General features: G+C 35.0%; 1 pseudogene; it reads right to left on the reverse strand.

Moving 5' to 3' along the window:
* Positions 1-15,428: 15,428 nt before the first annotated feature.
* Positions 15,429-16,009, reverse strand: LOC113837688 (annotated as a pseudogene).
* Between the last annotated feature and the right edge of the window lie 217 nt (positions 16,010-16,226).

The raw sequence follows: 16,226 nt of genomic DNA on the forward strand, positions 1-16,226 counted from the left end.
ACAAGTAATTTTATGAACACTAAACTGGCACTGAAGAAGACAAATACTATGTCAAGGTGGAAGAAAGGGTTTCAATCATGAGAAAGAGTCTTTTCAGCGTTAATGTTAACTGTGCTCATTTTTCAACTATTGAGTTTTTAAAATGTAATATTTCTATTTTTTCAAAATCTCCATTTCCTTGGTGAATTTTTCTTCTAAGTCACTTACCTTTCCATCTCTAGTGCAGATTTTGTCACACACACGTTTTTTTAACCTTCACGCCTATTTTGCCAACCTTTCTCTTCAAGTCCTTGGCTGCAGTCATCTGCTTACAGGCATAATGTTTGAAGTCATTTATGATTGTTTTTCTTCCTACTCATTCAGACTCAAATTGAACACATCTTTGGCAAAGAGAATTAGCTAAGTTTCAAAGAATGAAGGTCAATATATCAATCAAACAGAAGCTGCAAATAAGTATCTATAGCTATTCTGATATCTGATAAAGTAAAATGCCAACTAAAAGTAGTAATAAAAGATAAAGAAGGCCACTCATGTTAAAAGGAGGAGCGATTCATTATGAATTACTCAAAGAGGCCGGAGAGATGGCTCAAAGGGTAATAATGCTTGTGGCTTGATATGAGTTTGAATGCCTAGCATCCATGTAAAAATCTGGGTACAGTTCCATATACTTGCTGTAACCAGAACACTGAGCAGCTGGAAATAGGAAGATCAATGGGATTTGCTGGCAGCCAGGCTACCTCCAAGTTCAATAAGAGATCATCTGTCAATGGAGTAAAGCAGAGCTTTAGGGAGCACTGCTCTATGTCCTTCTTTGGCTTCTTTGTACATACACAGGTTCATGTACACACACACATGAATTCACATAAACAGCTCACACAGTTCCAACACACATACATGCATGAAAATATAAAGTTATAGGCTGAATATTGTGCCCCTCAACTTTAAATATAAAAACCAATGGGCATTAAATGTCACAAGTTATTAATATAATAACAGTAGGTGACTTTAATACCCAGTCTCATCTTTAGATGTGACATCCAAACTGAAAATCAAAAGTACACAGTTACACAATATTATACATGAATTGAACATAAAAGATAACTAGTGAACAGTCCATCCAACAAGTATAGACTACACATTCTGTACTTACCTTATAGAATGTTCTCCAAAATAGACTTCATTTTAGGCCACAAAGGAACTCTCAACACATAAGGTATTTCTTTGTATCTTATTACATAATGTAATAAAACTAGAACTAAATAACAAAAAATACCCAAATACTGACAGAATGAACTTTTGAATGATTAGTGGGTCATTTAATGCATCAGCACTGAAATTTAAAAATTAATAGAATCAAATGAAAGTAAACATAAATTATGAGGCCCATTTGAATACATCTAAGGCAGAACTAAGAGTAAAGCTTACATGTGGAGGCTTACATTAAAAACTCCGATTTTTGCTGGGCAGTGGTGGCGCACGCCTTTAGTCCCAGCACTCGGGAGGCAGAGGCAGAAGGATCTCTGTGAATCTGAGACCAGCCTGGTCTACAAAGAGCTAGTTTCAGGACAGCCTCCAAAGCTATAGAGAAACCCTGTTTTGACAAACAAAACGACAAAAAAATCAGATTTTAAGCAAATTTAATGGTGTGCTTCAATGTTTTATAACAGAAACAAGACAACCTTAAAAGCAGTAGATGGCAAGAAATATTATCAGGGAAGAAATTAATGAAATGGAGACTAAAACACGGTAGACAGAATCAATCACACAAAAGCAAACATTTCATGTAGAAACAAGATTAACAAACCCTTAGACAAAAGTAAATGAAAATGTCAAAAGTGATAAAATTGGGACTACAAGGGCCTACCACAAAAGATTGCAATGAAATCTAGAGGAACACTGCGTAATATTTTGAAAGCTTATATGCCTCAAACTAGAAGACCTGAAATAAGTTATTAAATAAATATGATCTAAAAAATTAAACCAATAAGGTGTAACAGACCAATATCAAGCAATGAAATTGAAGTAGAAACAAAAGCAAAATATCTCTGCAAGAAAAAGCCCAGGATTATATTGATTTACTGTATGATTCAACCAAACCTTTAAGAAAAATTCCACAAAATAGAAAAGGAGTAAACACTGTAAAATTCATTACAGGAAGCACATAATACCCTGATAATAAAAAGGACACACACACACACACACACACACACACACACACACACCCCAGAAAACTAATGAAAAACTTTTCAATCATTTTTTTAAAACCTTACATCATGAAGTTAAGAGCATCACTCAACATGATCAATTTGGTTGAATCCTAGGCAAAGAAGGGTAGTTTGACATACACAATACAACAAATGCTTGCAATATTTTATTGAAACTTTTCTTTTTGTATGTATATATGTAGAAACCCTTTGTACAAAGAGTTTGAAAACATTTCAGCCTTAGCTATCAAAGAAATGTAGATAAAAGGGCTATGTGATTCCATCTCATCCCAGTCAGAATGGATATCATCAAGCAAACAAATGACAAAAATACAGACATTGATGTAGGGAAAGGGGAACCCTTATATATACTTGATAGGAATGTAAATGGTTCAGCTATTTTGTAAATCAGTTTGGAGGTTTCTGAAAACACAAAAGTAAAATTATCAGATGCCCCAGCTGTGGTACTCCTGGGCATATACTAAAAGGACTTATACTAAAGAGAAGCTTGCACATCCATGTTTACTGGGACTCAATTTGCAAAACCTAGGGTTGTGTAGTCAGCCAAAATGTCTGTCAACTGATAAACAAATCAAGAAAATGTGTACACATACACGATGGCATTTTATTCACTACTAAGGAAACTGTAGCAGGTAAATGTATAGAATTTTGGGGAAAATACACTTAGGGAGGCAACTCAGTCTCATAAAATCAAACTCTACATGTCTTATTTCATAGTGAATCCTTGCTTTGATTTTTTAAAGGAATTTTCTTTTGTTTAATTTGGAATCTTTGTGCAGACCTGTAATATAGAAAGTGGTCATGCCGTGGTACCAAATCAAATTTCTTTTGGTATTCTTGTCGATTATACACCGTCCCGATAGAATCCCTGGATTAGAAGCTGTGCTTTCTAACCCTGCTGTACATCCTTCAGCTACTGCATGCATCTGAGTGTATGTGTGTGTGTGTGTGGGGGAGTATCTAGAGGCCAAAGTTTGCTTAAGAGTCCCTCAACAGACCCCTGTGGATAGGATTAAAGGTGCAACAGAAGGGTTCCCTCCCTACTATGTCATTAACCATTATCTGGATTTGACTGGAGAGGAAGGGGCTTGGAGAACTGCATATGCGTGGCAGCAACAAGAACAATCTGAAGTTTTCATGGTAATAATTGCCTTACTTCAACTGAAGTTGGCTAAGATTATAATGAGTTTCTTTCAGGAATGAGTGTACAGGAGGGTCCAATACCCAGAGTCACATGTTTGTCCAAGACCATTTCATTATGCTCTAGCAGGAACATGGGCTATGGTGCTTGTTTCTGCTTCATCGTGTTAATATCAGGTGTCTGAGGACAGTTTAAGGGGCAAGGGGGAAAAACCCATTTTAGTGCCTGCACAGTCCTGCCCTTGTGCCCACAGAAGGCTTACCACATCGTTGGTATAAGACCCAACTTCCCTCATCTTTTGGTTTTCAAGTGCTGCCCTTCATTCCTTTTCATGTTTAAACAGTCACCCTTTATAGTGCAGGGAATCTAAGGGGTCATAGTTCATAGCCACTTTGCTGGGCCAAGTCAGGTTCACAAGGGAGCTACTCTCCAAATTAGTGCAATAACTCATGGATCTTTAAAGATGGGTATATGCAAGTTTATTATGCAGATTCAAAGCTATTAATCAAAGTGGGCTATGAAGTACATGTGGGGGCATTTTGTTTGTCCTGTAATGCTATTTTTGTTGCTCAGGTCTCTGAATCTTTTTGCTGATTGCCACAATTTTGTGATTTGTTATTTTTCATCCCTATGTTTTGAGAATCTATTATTTTAATCTCTCTCTTTAACACGGGAAGGGAAATCCAATTACACAATTACATCAGAATCACTCCCACTACATGTAATATTATTACCCACTTATCATTTGTTTCTATATATTTTATATTTTGTCCTTCCTTATTATATTCATTTGTGCTTAGTTGAATACATATAATCATTTACAAATATTTTATTTGTTAATCATAGAATTTTATACCACCTAAAATTATAACAATTTTGTTTCAATACCAGCTTAATCTTAAACAAAACTTTACATGGCACATATTAATAACTATTTTATGTATTTGTTTTTTGTCCTGTTTAAAACACATCCTAGAGTTACAAAATTATAATGGTAGTGACTTTTATTTCTTAACCTTAAGATCTTTGTTCATGTGACTTCATATTACTGCCTAGCAGTCTTGAATTTCAACCAGAGGGACACAATTCACTTTCATGGGGGGAAGTACACTAGTAGCAAATTCTGTAGGGCTTACTTTACTGGAGAACATATTCATTTTTGAGGGACAGTTTTGCCAGAGTTGCAGTCATCATTTGAAAGTTTTTTTAATGTTTTTCAGTATTTTAAATATATCACTTTATTACTTTCTCATCAGCAAGGTTTCTCAGGAAAAATTAGAATAACTATTCCTTTATATTTGGTTTTTTTTCATCTGAGTACAGATTCTCCTCTTTGTCTCTCTCTGTTTCTCTCTCTCTCTGTTTCTCTCTGTCTCTCTTTCTCTGTCTCTGTCTCTCTCTCTCTCTCTCTCTCTCTCTCTCACACACACACACACACACACACACACACACAGAGAGAGAGAGAGAGAGAGAGAGAGAGAGAGAGAGAGAGAGAGAGAGAGAGACTGTATTCACGTGCCACTGGTTTTTTGGTTTTTGTTTGTTTGTTTGTTTTGGGTTTTTTTGTTGTTTGTTTGTTTTTTCGAGACAGGGTTTCTCTGTGGATTTGGAGGCTGTCCTGGAACTAGCTCTTGTAGATCAGGCTATTCTGGAACTCACAGAGATCCACCTGCCTCTGCCTCCTGGGTGCTGGGATTAAAGGTGTGTGCTACCAATGCCCCGCTGCCACTGTTTTTTTTTTTTTTTTGAGCTCCTTGAGTTAATAGATCCACTTGTACAGTCAAATTTTTGTTTTTCTTCTATATTTATAATTCTTTCTGTCTGTTCATTCTTCCTTGGCAAATTTCATAATTCAACCTTCATTTGCTTTGTAGGGTCTCAGATATCTCTTAGAATGTGTTTAACATACTTTTTTCTTTTCCTAGATGTTATAATTTCATTATTCTGCCTTCCAGTTTGATGGCTCAGTTTTAACTAAGCCTTCTTTTGACCCCTTTCTAGTAAATTTGTCATTTAAGATATGATTCTTGCTGGGGGCAGGCTTGTACTGATCTCATGCTACAGGGGCCATCTATTTTGGACTGATGACATCTTTGGGGCTGTGATTGGAGCCACCCAAATGGCCCCGGGTCCATCCCTGAGTGGACCAGGAAACTCTTAGCTACCCAATGGCATTAAGGGTGAGACACAAACATATCTCTTATCTCAGGAGGGTTCTCAGTCCATGCTGGAGTCTGGAGTCCAGTTCATTCAAGCATCCTCTTAAATAGCTTTCTAACAGTGGGGTGACCACAGAAGACATCTACTATAGTGTAAGGCTGATATGAAATATATCCTTTAATCCCAGAGACACCCTAAACAGTTCCTAGGCACATAAACAAGCCCTCAGAACAGGTGTAGGTGTACCCAGGCCCTAGATCTGTTGTTATGCAAACTGGGATACATTCTCCACTGAGGCCAAATCATCTGGTGGTAACCACCTACATCTAAAAGACAATGTGAGATTGGAGCTACTGGGATAGAGTTTGAGGCCTGTATCTGAAATACCATGATTGATATTTTTGGGTCCCAACAGATTCTTGCCTGTAGAATTTTTCTTCTTATTCTGTTTTATATTTTTGTTTGTTATTCTCATTTTGTTGATACACTGTTTTTCCTTTAATTAAAAGGATTTAATTTTATTTCATGTGTGTATATGTGTGCACACACATACTCACGCACAAGTGTGGGCATGAGTGTTCTTGTATGCATGTGCATGATTGTGGATAACTACAGAGGCTTTTGGCTTCCCTAGAATTGAAGTTACAGGCAGCTGTGAGCCACCTGTACCGGTGCTGAGAACTGAATCCGGGTCTCTGCAAGAATAGTAGGTGCTCTTAACCATTGAGTCATCTCTCCAGCCATTCCTTTCATTTAAAAAAAAATGTTTTCCTTTGGCCTTTTAAAAATACTTGTGATGGCAGTTCTAAAGTCTTTTCATAATGACTCCAATGCTGGGGTTCCCTAGGGTTAGTGCTTGTCAATTCATATTGCTTCTTTGTTTTTAGTTTCCTGTTCCTGTGTTGACAATTAGCTTTTAACTACCAAAATATAGTAAGTTGTGAAATAAAATTATTTCCTACTCTCAAGGTTTGCTTTTTATAATTAAAGATAATACTAGATCACTTTGAAAGACTATTTTCTCTGGTGTGTGAGCACTAAAATTTCTGACCTTTTACTTTATGTTCAATTCAGGTTTGACAGAGATTTTTCTGGACTACTAGGAACTCTCTGTATTTTCAGATTGTCTGTCCTGTGGCATTCCGTAAACACTCATCTAGATTCACTCTGAGCCTAGCTTTCAACCCGTTGTGAAAGGTTAAGGTCTTAGGTCTTGCTTGACTGAGAATGGGTTTTGTCAGGGCATGTGCATGAGTTTCTAAATTCTTTTGTTCACACAGTTACTTTAGAATGTCCCATTCTTTTCAAATATTTTCCTAAGAGATTTTCTTTAGTGCTCCATTTAACAAAGCGTATGTCCCTAAGCATAGTCATTTGTCTTAAGCACCTGTTGTTTTGTCCTTGCTACCCAGCTTTTATAAATTGTACCTACTTATTTTCCACTTGAATTCTGACTTAGGAGAAACAAAAGTGAGTTTCCTTTGTGAGCCTTACCAGTATCTGTCAGATAGGATAAAGCAGATATACAGTTTACAGTTTAAAAAGATTTGTTACCTTTTTGTTTACACACATAAAGCTTCTCTTGCTGATCCTAAAACCAATAAACATCATCAAAAAACAAGACAAAATGGTACTAAAAATGTGTACCACCTGATGAAATAAGAATTCCTTTTCCTCTTCTCTTGGGATTCTTTTCTTCTTACTGAGTTGCCTTGTCCAGCCTTGATATGAGGGAGGGTGCCTAGACTTATTTTAACTTGATACTGCCATGTTATGGTTGATGTCCCTGGGGAAGCCTACTCTTTTCTGAAGGGAAGCAGAGGATGTTGGGGGGGACGCTGGCAGGAGTGGAGAGAGGGGAAACTGCAGTAGGATATAATATATAAGAGAAAAATAAATTAAAAATAACAGAAAAATTAAACCTTATGAATTAGAAATTATAATATAGGTAGCATACTGTAACTGACAATGAGTACTGAAACCCACAGAGCAAAATGTAGAACAAATATAGTTATAAAAAAAGACTGTAAATTTCAAAAGTAATTTTGAAAACAATGAAGATAGTCAAATAACAAAACATAATCATGGACTCAAAAGTTAGAGTATCATATGAGTCTAAAATAAAACTAGCAACTAAAGCAAGAAACTGTGATACATATGAAGGAAAACTAAAATTGAAGAAATTATTTTATTTATCCTTAGAATTATTCAACAGAATGTGTACTGTCTGAAACGTTGCTAGACATAAAGAACTATAGGTCTGTATGTATGTATATGTTGTATACATTTTATCCCTTTTTGTTAGTTCATTATATTGAAATACACTAAGTATCCTCAAAGACTTAAATTTGGGGATTAAATGATGTACTTTAATAATTCATGACTTCCATACAAATATGTAAGGAACATGTGAATTTTGTTCCAAATAATCCAAAAATGAAGGCTAATAAGTTTTTGTCAAGCAGCAATGGAGCACTTTCAGACTGATCAGTGTTAGGCCTCAATAAAAACTGGCAATTGAATCAGAAATTTAAGCCATTTATAGATTTCAGTCTCTGATGAAAATTAATTGCAACTAGAAAATAACCTGGTTTAAAAACACCGAGTTATTCTTAGATCAAAGAAAAAGTAAAAACTGTGATCATTATTCCAACATTAAGAGCACCACTGTGTATTTAAAACCAAAGTTAAAAACAAAACCACAATCAGTAGCAACTTAAAAGCCTTCTCATGTTTTAATTAATAACATTTCATTGTTAATGAGAAATAAAAACAAATTCCTCAAAGAGTTATAAACAAAACACAAAGTAATTCTAAGGCATTCAGGAAGACAGAAATAATCCAAAATCAGAAATCAAAGCAAAAGAGGATGCAAAAATAAAAGAATAGGGAATTTTAGCAAGGTAGACAACTAGAGAAAAACGGAGAAAATCAAGAGACAGTTAAAGAGAAAAAAATCACAGAAAGAGTCATAAAATGGATTTAAAAATAATCATGGATGATTCTGGGAATATGTTAGAGAATCATGTACATAGTACTGGACTAAAAAAATATAAACCATTGTTGAAATAAGAAATGTCTGGGGAAAGAAAAATTACTGAAGTTGGCTAAAGAGAAACGTTTAAAAATAAAGATAGCTGGGCAGTGTTGATGGCACATGCCTTTAATCTCAGCACTAGGGAGACAGAGGAAGCAGATCTCTGTGAGTTCGAGGACAGCCTGGTCTACAAGAGTTAGTTCCAGGCCAGCCTCCAAAGCCACAGAGAAACCCTGTCTCGACCCCCCCCCCAAAAATAAATAAATATAAGTAAAGATAGCCATGGGGGAAAAACTTCAAAAATCTGAACTGCAATCAAAGAACTAACATTAACCAAAATGCCATCAGTATCACATACTAATATACTTTTGGTATAACTAGGTTGACACAACATTTTTCTCCTAGATGTCATAAAAGTCTTAAAATTCTTATCTCCTTTAATGTAGTAATCCCACTTTTTCAAGAGTGTCCTTAGTAATGTTTATCTAAGATAGATGACAGAATATACTAAACAAAAATTCCATGGTAAAGAGATCATTGCAAAACTTTCCATAGTGGGTATTCTCTAAGTACATGTGAAAGAATAAATGATTTTCAGAAACTATATCTCATCACACTATAGGAATGAAACTTAAATTAGGTAAAACCTGAAGCAAAATTAAAGATTACAAGTAAACACTGAGTAGAGCTGTTATAAATAATAGTGTTATAAAAAGTTAATTCTAGAGGAAGTGGGAGAGAGGGACTTGAGAGGGTCTGATGGGAAGAAAGGCAAGGGGGAAATGCTATAAGTATATTTCAATTTTAAAGAAAGTTTAAAGAGGTAGTCACTGAATTGCTTATAAAACTCCGTGGCAAACTAAAAACTAATCTTCAAAAGAGAAGACAGATAATGTAAAAAAAACATGTTAAATCTTCATCTTATAAATTCTGTCAATGAATTCTATTTTATTGACATTTGTTTGTATTTTAAAAGCTATAAGAATAGAGTTACTTTAGAAATACTGTGCATGCATTTTGTGTGTGTGTGTGTGTGTGTGTGTGTGTGTGTGTGTGTGTGTGTGTCAGGGGGGCAATGAGACTTGTGAAATTCATAAAAAAAACAAAATTATAAACTGTAAGTTACATAAAGAAACTTAATATCCCTAATATTTAAAGAGTTCCAAAAACAGTATATAAAAAGAAAACAATTTATATCTTAAACTTGGACTTAGAATTTCCCCTGGGTATTATTAGCTGCACAACACTAAAAATAAAACAACATTTTATTAGTAGGAATGTAGTTTGCTTTTATAGATTATGTGTCCTTAGTCTCTTCCCTTCTGTAAATCTTTACCAGACTTGTCAGAGTTATGAGATTTTATACATAATCCCATAGATCACATACTCCAAAAAAGACACTAGGAAAGGAGGTTCACCATAATTCTTAGAGAAGAGGGTTAGGTGCCCTCCACCACCTATTATTAAGTATAAGAAAATGGCTCCATTATTGGATGGGATTTTATAATACAGTGTCTCGGAATATGAGAAAGTGAGGCATGGGTTCTTGCTTTTTCTTCCTGATTAAAAATGCTCAACTGCTGTTTGTTTACAAATGAGTGGGGACTATTTGGAAAACTGTCTCGCACCTTGGAAATTTTTAAATTTCTTTGTCAGTGAGCATGCATTTGCTTTAAAAGCAAGGCAGAAAGTAGATATTAAAGATAATTGGTTTTTTAATTTAAAAACAAATTCTGAGCTTTGAAAAAATGGATTTAACCAACCAACTTGTACTTCTGTAATTTAAAAACAAAATATGAGTGTCTTCAAATATGTTCCTTCTGTCATTTCAGTTTTATTTACTATTTCCAAAATGTATTTCTTACTGTGTATTCAAAAGTCATTTGTCCAAACTAGAGAACTTTAAGGATAACCAATGGGGATATACCATTAACAGATTAACAGAGGCATCCATGGAAAACCTTTTGCATGTATGAGTGCATGTAATTTAAGAAAATCAGGTCTGTGGGTTTACCTCAGTTGGTAAGTTGCTTCCTTTGCCAGTACTCACAAAGCCCCGAGTTCTGTCTCCATTTACATGAGTGTATAAACTAGGTGAGACGGCACATACATGCAATCCCAACATTTGAGAGGCAGCAACAGGAGGACCAGAAATTCAAGGTCAGTCTTGGCTACACAGGGAATTGGAGGTCAGCTTCACTTAGAAACCTTGTCTCAAAGAATAAAGACAGAGAGTGGGGAGATACATGGAGAGGGAGAGGGAGGTCACAGAGGAGAGAGAGAAGAGAAAAAAACTCTACTTCTAAACACTGAACTTAAACAACTTGCTGATGAAATAAATCTGATCAGTTTTCAATTCACTATGTGTGTAATATGCTCAATATGAACCTTAATGATCAGAATCTACTATTTTAATTGAAGTTTCTTAAATACATTTTAATTATATGGGGTATCTTTATTTTCTGTCAATAAAATCTATGGAAGAATTATTTAAGAAATTATTAATTCTAAAATTAGATTTTTCTGTATAGGTTAATAAACATATTGACTTTATTTTTGTTAGTACATTCTACTACGGAAACATTTCAAGTTCATTCTCATATAAATTATACCAATACTTAAAATTTTTATTTTTATTTATTACTATCATTAGGGGGCATGTGTACCATGGTGTGTCTGCAGAGGTCAGAGAACAACTTTCAGTAGTCTGTTCTCTCTTCCCACATTTATGTGGGTTCTAAGGATCAAGCTAAGGTCACCAGACTTGCATGGCAAGCACCTTTACCTGCTGAGCGATCTCACAGACACACAAGAATTCCTTTTAACTTAATATTTAACATCTGCTTATTATATTCAATAAGCAGGGAGTTATAATTAAATTAAGCATGGTCATTTACCACAAGGAGTTTGAGTGTTCTGGTTTCAGACTAATGTTATTAACAAATTATACTCCAGTGTCCTAAACTTTTAGTATTTGTGCATACTGTTGTACAGAGTGATTTCTAAATCATCATTTTATGCCAAGTTTTAAAACCTATTGTGTCTGTCCTTGTGTACCGGAACCTATTATAAAATGTTGTATACTACTGAAAACTAAAGGAAATAAAATACTAAAACCATGTATTGCTTAGGTATTTTAGGTGCTCCTTTAATATAAAAGTTTTACTGAAAAAAGAAATTTGTAATTATGATTCTAATAACCTTACCCATTTGAGATTATATTACTAAAGATTAGATTATATATTAAAGGTATATAATCTCTTGCTGGCCAAAGTGTTATTACATATGCTGTTCAGTTTCACCATTAATTTACAAGAGGAAAATTAATAAAAACCTCAGTGTAAACAAAAGCATTAATCTACTGAGAGTGAAAACATGGACTAGTAGAAGAAATTGCAGTTAATATTTATCTGACCTTGGCAGCAGAAAGCTAGTCCCAACAGGTTCTAACATAAAAGGAACAGGTGGTGTTGGTGGGGGTGGTAGAAGGTAGAAACCAGAGACACAAAAATAGAACCTGGTAGATTTGATAGCAGCATAATTTTAAAGTACCACATACCAAAATGCTGTATAAAAACTTGGAGGCAAATAACCTTCAGATAAAGCATGTTACTATAATCTATGTGCAGATATTAATATAGGTAAAAAGATGTCCCAAATTGAAAGGGAAGGAAAAATAGTAAGGACAGCACTGGAAGCAAAGATTTACATCTAAAAAAGTTCCAATTACTCACGTTCATTTAAAGCAGTTTATTGCAGTGGATGTCACAGATCATTGTTTTGAATTTTTGTTTGCTTATTTTAAGGAATGGTTTCATTATCTAGCTCAGGCTGACCTATAACCCACAATTCCTCCTCAGCCAGCTTCTAAACGCTCAAATCGGACACTTTCACCATGACCCCTGCAATATCACAGTTTTGTACTAAAATGTTTAATTTCTCCAATATTGTCCTTCAATATTTAATTCCTATTAGACATAGTATATGACATTTAGACTGTTAGTGTGTAACTAGGCCATTGTCTTTCTTGGTGTAGAAATATGCTGATAATAAAATGCTGAATGATGAAACATACTATCAAACCATGAGGAATATGCTTGAATTTGTGTTTTATTCATATGAACAGATTCAGTCTAGAAAATAAAACAACAAAATAGTAAGAGAAGCTTCCAACTTCTTTGTCATTCTCTATCACCTTTAAATCCCAAAGCAAGCATTTTAAAATAAATATTTATTTGAACTTTGAAGTACTATAAGAAAATATATTATTAGTAAGAGTTTTAAGTTTACAATCACAAAGAGAGAGTGATCTTACATATTTCAAGGGAGTTCTCACGATTATCCCTGTTAATTAATAGACCTGGGGAAGACACTGATGGTCTCAATTAATTTACAGCCTACAAATTTACAAAGCAGATGCCTAAAACAGAAGTGATGTGTAACACATATTTGCTATATGTATGCATATGTGTGCGAGTGTTTAACAGCATCATCACTTAAGCATGTTTGCTGTTGCTGGCTATGTAGTGCTAGATACATTTTGTAGGTTTTGTCCAAAATCCTAACATCATGACTTATCTGGCATGTTGAAATATTTTTATATCTGAAAATCATATTAATTAATCTCAGAAAAAGTAATTAGTGAGACATGACCAGTATGTTTCATAAAGCCTTTGGGTGATTTTCTATTGCCTTTTAAAATATTTTATTTCTTGAGATTATAATAGAATTATACCATTTCTCAGAACTTTCCGTTTCCTCCCTCAAATCTATTTGCTATTTTTCAAATTCATGCCCCCTCTGTTTCATACTGTTATTACATACATATATGTATGTGTATTCTGTTGCTTTTCAATTACGTAGTCTTTGCAGAGAGTTAAATCAAAATAATTAATGGATTATTTCTAAGGCCTCATTCTTTTCTGGTGGATAACATTTTGTTTTCCTTTGAAACTAATTATTTGCTTTTTTCCCAATGTTACAATTCTACACTTACCACCCTAAATTCTCTTAACATTTAAGGATTACCCTTGAGTAAATTTAGGTATTTGAAACTATGAAAATTCAGATATATTTAAGACTGTTTTTTTTTCTTTTTTGTTGTTTGTTTTTTGAGGCAGAGTTTCTCCGTTATTGCTTTGGAGCCTGTCCTGGAATTTGTTCTTTAGACCAGGCTGGTCTCGAACTCACAGAGATCCACCTACCTCTGCCTCCCAAGTTTTGGGATTAAAGGCATGCACCACCATCACCCAGCATGACATTTTATATCTAATAAATTTATTTAACCTGCTAAGTTAAAATGTGTTTATTGTATGTATTCATATTATATTGTATCCATGTGTGTTTATTGTATGTATTCATATTATATTGTATCCATATAACAATCAGTTAAATGAAAATGTAAATTTTGTTTTTACTTAGATTGTAACATTTATAAATTTTCTTCATATCTCTATATTTACAAATATACAAATTAATAGCTTATTTTTTTATCTCATTTAGAACTTTGGTGTCAGGAGGGGGAAGGAGGTAGGAGAAAGAGAAGGGGAGAAGAGGAGAGGGGAGGAGAACATGAGGGATCAGGAAGATTGAATCAGGGGAAGAATAGAGGAGAGCAAGAAAAGAGATACCATAATAGAGACCCACCTGTGTTACAATAAATCTTTCTGCCAAAGCCACCCAAGCCCGACCGCCACGTGGACTCCACCAGCCACCTGAGTTCTGCCCGCTGCATGGATGGACAAAATAATAAACAGACTTCTATTAGGTACAAATGCTGCTTTGGCCATGACTAAGATTTCTCATCTGCTAGCTCAGTCTTAATTTTCATAAATCTATATATTTTATAAGACTTATCTTATAGAGGATGCCTTCTGCTGGCGTCCTCTCTTGCTGGTGGATCACATGGCGCTGCTGAAGGGGAAAAGGGGGCATACTTCCTTAAATATGAGTCTCCCTGGTATGTCACTTCCTGTCTGGATCACCACTTCTCTACTACATTTTCCAGAATCCTGTTTGACTCCTAGTCCTGCCTAACTTGCTGCCTCATTGGTCAAACAGTACTTTATTTATCATCCAGTAAGACAAACACATACACAGAAGTACTTCTCCCATCACACCTGCTTCTACCTCCCAAGTGCTGGAGATAAAATCATATACCATCATGCTCAGCAAAGATTTTTTTAATAGCTCTCCATAAGTTACTTTACTTTTACTAGTCAAAAACACATAGTGTGTAATCTATAAATAATACTTTTTCTAAAAATATTAGATTTTGCATTTATTCCTATCTGTAGGCACAGGTGGAGTCAAAGTTAGGCTAGTTAAGTGATTCAAGCTAATTTTACTGTAGCAGCAAGTATTTGTTTTACTCTGGAAGAATAAAATACATGAGAAACAGCTTTTATTTTTGTTGGATGTTATAAGTTGAGATTGTTTTGCTCATATAAAATATCAATAACTCAATTGGGGACCATGTCTCCTTCTGAAAAGGCTACATGTTTATTTTCTACACGTGTTGAATATATAGCATATTCTAGAATTATTCAGAGCAAAAGTGAGGAAGTGCTTTTGAACATTTTCTCTGGCAGTTTCCCTCACTCTGTTGGGAAGAGCCCTGGAGTAAGGCAGCACAACGAGGAGGAAGAGTGATATTTTATTTTAAAACCAAATTCCACTCTCACGCTAGTGTAGGTAGGTGTGATGCTATAACCTAAATCCTTTCGTCTTAAGGGATTTGTTCAGATGGACCCATTGAAAACAGCGACTTATTCAATAAGTCACAAAACAAAGATTTTGGTGTTTGCATGTAAACTGGTGAGAGGTTAATAGAAGGTGCAGGAGAAGAGGGATGTTAGAAAGTAATTTACAATGCAGCTATGTGAAGTTCACCTTTCATGATATAGGCTAAAGCAGAGTGAACAATATCTTTTGCAATTGATGGGATATAAATGGACTCCTGGAACTCTGAAGTGGGTGTAACAGGCATAGTTCCAACATGCTTTCCAAATTTTTTTTCTAAGCTCTCTTGAACAGACATGAACAAGTGCTAGTTAGAATCCCTTTCATATTTGAAAGGCAATCAGCCATAGTGGCATGATTTAGATTCTTCAGATGCTCAAAGTAAGGCACTGTCATTCCTCCAGCATTTAAATGGAGATCTGGAATAACCATGGCATTATGTTCCTTTCCAGAAAAATTTCATTAGCTTCTGGAGTGGTTGGTCCATTGGCAACTTCAACAATGACCTTGACTTAGTCTGTGGGTGCATTGGATTTGAAGAGGCATTAGTGTGTTACAGTCAGCCTCCAAGATGCTTCTTTCATAAACTTTGCCCAGAACTGATCAATGTTACAATTTAAAATTGTCTGCTTCCTTTGTGTCAATTCCATCTGGATGCCATATTACTCCACCCAATTCATCAATACTCTTCTTTTCCAGCTCCATGATGAACTTCCTTGTGATCTTTCCCAACTCAATGCCCACATAATTCTTGGGATTTATTGTTAACACAGGTATTTACACTGCCAAATGGCATATTTAATCATTGCATACTTGTAGTTCATCAGAAAAGCCAACTCTTTTACTTATCTACACTTGCATTTCTGTTATAATGAATACCTCCCTAGCAGGGAAGACGGTACTGACTGTTCTGGGCCTGATA

This window comes from Cricetulus griseus, chromosome X (genome assembly GCF_003668045.3).
Source record: "Cricetulus griseus strain 17A/GY chromosome X, alternate assembly CriGri-PICRH-1.0, whole genome shotgun sequence".
Classification (NCBI taxonomy): Eukaryota; Metazoa; Chordata; class Mammalia; order Rodentia; family Cricetidae; genus Cricetulus; species Cricetulus griseus.